This window comes from Coenobita brevimanus, chromosome 106, assembly GCF_032717465.1.
Source record: "Coenobita brevimanus isolate Jiangsu-jjx chromosome 106, ASM3271746v2, whole genome shotgun sequence".
NCBI classification, from domain to species: domain Eukaryota; kingdom Metazoa; phylum Arthropoda; class Malacostraca; order Decapoda; family Coenobitidae; genus Coenobita; species Coenobita brevimanus.
This window is the reverse complement of record NC_137059.1, coordinates 12,195,166-12,199,274: the sequence shown is the minus strand read 5'-3', so window position 1 is coordinate 12,199,274 and position 4,109 is coordinate 12,195,166. Positions and strand designations below refer to the sequence as shown.

Sequence of the window (4,109 nt, the reverse complement as noted above, 5' to 3'; positions counted from 1 at the left end):
ATGCCACAAAAATTCTCGTGAATCGTAGACTCAGCAACCAAATTGTCATTTGGTTCCTCTTGTAATTGCAATTTTAATAAAATTTTAAAGAATAATGAGGGATTTTTGAAACACCCACTATTTCGGGAGAAAATGTGAAAGGGAGGCACAACTGAAGTAAGTTCGTCAGAGCACTTACCGTAAAAATATCGGTAAAATAACGCTAAAGAAGCAACATCTCTACGTACTGATAATGGAGGAAGGTCCTGCATAAAGGCAGGATTATTGATTAATCTAACGGCTTTAATTTTAATTTTGTCCAACTGCCTCGATGCAACCGCTCCACATCCACTCCACAGTGGCGAACAGTATTCGATCTGAGAACGCACATGACTTTTGCATATGGTGGCCAACTGCTTGTCAGTGAAGAATTCACCAGCTCTGTAAAGAAGTCCCAATTTGTTATAAGCATTTATAGCAGGAGATTTAACATAAACTGTCCAGCTTAGGTTGGTGTTTAGTGTGACGACTAGGCTTTCAATTGTAGTGAATATGGGAATATTGACATCATTTAAAATTATGTGGGAGTCTGAGAGATTCTTTCTGTTGGAGAAATTAATGTATCTAGTTTTCTGAACCTTAAATGTGACCAGATTTGTTTGTCCCCATTGGTTAATTTTAGAAAGGTCCTGGTTCAGAGAAATTGTTGTGTTTATTTGGGAATTTACAATATCAGATTGTGTAAAGGAGGTACTAAATGTGAAAGAACTATGAAGGGTCGAGTCATCAGCATAAGAGAGTATTAGATTGTATGTGACAGAAAGTTTTTTTTTTTTTATCAAAGAATTGCTTTCGAAACTGAAGCTGTAGACAGCCTCCATTAACTTACCAAACGGCTGTCCTCATCTGGATAAATTTGTCCGGAAGCAGCAAGACTAAAGTAATATGCTAGTGTATTGAATTGTATCTCAACTATACCCTTAAAAAAAAAAAAAAAAAAAAAAGCCAATATCTAACAAAATATCGTTTCTTTTTTTCATTATAAACCGAGAATTAAAAAAGAATCAGGAAAAAAAAAATAGGCAGTACTGAAAAATATTCCCATCACCTGCGTAAAACTCTGTTATGGCAATTTTATTTTAACATAATCACAACAGTAAAATTTTAAATTACGATGTCAATTCAGGGTACTGCCAGACACTTAAAACCCGCTTTTTTGGGGGGGGAGGAGGGAGGAGGGAGTTTTACACCGTGTCTCCTTTTTTCAATAAGGGTTAAAGAGTTGCCCTTGGGTAAAGGACTTTGGTTTTGCAGCGTGTAGATCTTTATGAACAGATGCCCTTCCTGATGTCTACCAATGACACTTGGGTGGACTCGAACCTCCTACCCTTTGGTCAGAGCGCTCTAACCCGCTGAGCCACGGCTGCTACAACTCACCTATCATTTTAACGATCTTTTCACAACAACTTATTACAAAAATAAACGACAATATCACACACTTTTCACTACCAACATAAACTTTTGGAATTACAGCATTATGAGGTTAATCAGCCACATAATTCCAGCACCCTCATACTTCAGTTTTATTATTCGGTACGCTTTAAACATCTGTCTTGGTGCTGGAGAGGGACGCCTTCACCAGGTGACACCGTTATGACCGGGTGGTGGCGCTACCCGGTTATACAAACGTCCCTCAGTTCCCTCCCTATTCCCCGAAAAAAGAAGGATGGTGGACTGCTCCAGGAGGGCAACTTCAACCTACAGTCCATTGGGTTCACATTACTACTACTACTACTACTGCTATTTCTACAACTACAACTACTACATCTAATGATAATAGTAATAATAATAATAATAATAATAATAACAATGCTACTACTACTACTACTACTATGACGACGACGACGACCACTATTACTATTACTGCTGCTGCTGCTGCTAAACATCTACCACATAGCCTTCCAGCAGGTCTCAGGGAGGGTAAGGGGCTGTGGCAATGCGTGTGTAGATCCCCAACATGTAATTCTCCAAACTTGATGCCGACCTAAGCACTTTGCCCCGGAACACTAGAATTACAGCTCGTAAATTCCAGTAATGCTATGGCCTGGCAGGAATGGCGCTGATTTTGACTCTTCCTTCAAACACCTCTATTTTTCCCTACGCTAGATTCTATGACTTTAAGGGTTTCTGGGTTAGTGGGCATGTTGTTTGTTGCAAAGACTTATTTCGAAACGCCAAGACAAGTTTCCCCACTCAGCTGAATATAATCTCTTGCTATGACGCTGTATTGGAAAGATGTATTTTTAAACCTTAAGGGTTATATGAGCCACTCACTCGAATATAATCGCAGGCCGTTACCTGGAAAAAGATGGTAAAGTTGTCCCGATCATGAAAGGATTAATGATGATAATCTTAGCATTCTCAAAATTCCGTCACTCACCCTCAGCTGAATTAAATTGTCTTACGTTAGCTGGATTAAAACACTGGAGAAGACGTGATCATGAAAACAAAAACAAAAAAGAATCCATGTAAAAAAAAAAAAATGGTCTGTGCGCTTGACTGTAAATTTTCGTTGTTTCCTACGCCAGTTTCCACAGTTTCGAAAGTGTTTGAGCTAAATCCATCTTCCCGTGAACGTTATAATTTATTTACATATTTTTTTTCATTCTAGCATATTTTTGCTATCGTGATACTTTTTCATTCAGCTTGAGAGGTCCCCACAGCTGAAAAAAATCGTCTGAAGCTATCTCCACACCAGGCTAACTCTTATGGTACGATCAGTGTCGAGACTCAAACCGTGTGTTCATCTCTGGACCAAATAAGGAATGTTTTGCACAGATGATCTATGATTGGTCGCCTTGACCCGTGACGTCACCAGGGCACCACCCGGCACCCAGCAGGACAAAAGTGTGTTTTCAGCAGCCCAGAGTGACCTATGGCCTGCTTTATTTTATACATTTCATGAAGTTATAATACATTTCACTGTGTGCAGTGTGTCTGGGTCTTTTGGGAAGGCATCTGATGGTCATTACCTGAGACGCTTTCCCATGCTGAATGATAAAATCGCCAGACTAACGTGGATACATTTGTGTGGACGGAGGGACGAGGTTTCCTCCCACGGCCGTGTCTATGAAAGGCGCTTCCGCTCCGACCAGTGTGTACGAGATTTGCAAAGCGAGCTTCAAGGACACCGCCACCAATTAAAAGATAAACAAAAAAGTTGTTAAAGCCTGGAGCAGTCCTGGATCAAAATCTGCCAGCAAAACAAGATATGTAGTGAGTGAATAGTTTTACAGTGAAAAGTGATCAATTAGAATAAGATTAATTAACTGGGGATTAACATTCAGTTATGAACATCAGATGTTCACGTAACAAATCTATAGGATTATCTTGTCTTTCGACAAAACATTATCACCAAGAAACCACAGAGTGTTTGTGACAGGCAACATAAATGACTGTGAAACCAATCATTCAAATGTAACTCTAAAGCATTATCATTGTACCACGACTATATTTTCATTTGCCATAAAACTCGTAATTTAATTTCATGGTGATGTGGTGATAGATTAATTGTAATATGCGTGAAGTTCATTCGTTCATTCATTGCCAGACGCTATGTATCCCAAACGGGGTGGCCAAGGGCTTAGAGTTAATTGTTTTACAGGTAGGGGCACTAATCCTCCACCAACCCCACTTGACACGTAGGGATGCCAACAGCATCTGGTGTTCCCAGGCGGTCACCCATCCAAGTACTAACCAGACCCAACGTTGCTTAACTTCGCTGATCGGATGGGAAGCGGTGTACTCAACGTGGTATGGCCGTTAGTGATTTGCTATTAAGAAAAACTGTTTAATGGAACAAAATATTATTGCTTCCAACCTACACTGATGACAGTAATTCTTGCAGTCACTTTAAATGAATGCATTCCCTTGAAAATGCCAATAGAAAAAACTGAAATGTTGGGAAGTTACAGAGACGGACAGACGTATGGAACGGAAGAGGTCGAGAGAGAGAGAGAGAGAGACCAATTTCCAGGTGACGCAGACAGAATAGAAAGTAGGAGTCATATTCTGGGGGCGGAGTAAGCTGCGCATGAACAGATTGTTTGAATCTCTACACTGGAACTAAG

At 40.0% G+C, this 4,109-nt stretch overlaps 1 non-coding gene across 1 annotated transcript; it reads right to left on the bottom strand.

Moving 5' to 3' along the window:
• Window positions 1–3,687: 3,687 nt before the first annotated feature.
• LOC145416593 (5S ribosomal RNA) lies at window positions 3,688–3,806 on the bottom strand. Its single transcript, XR_013900306.1, has one exon. It is a non-coding gene; the product is annotated as a 5S ribosomal RNA (ribosomal RNA).
• Window positions 3,807–4,109: the final 303 nt, after the last annotated feature.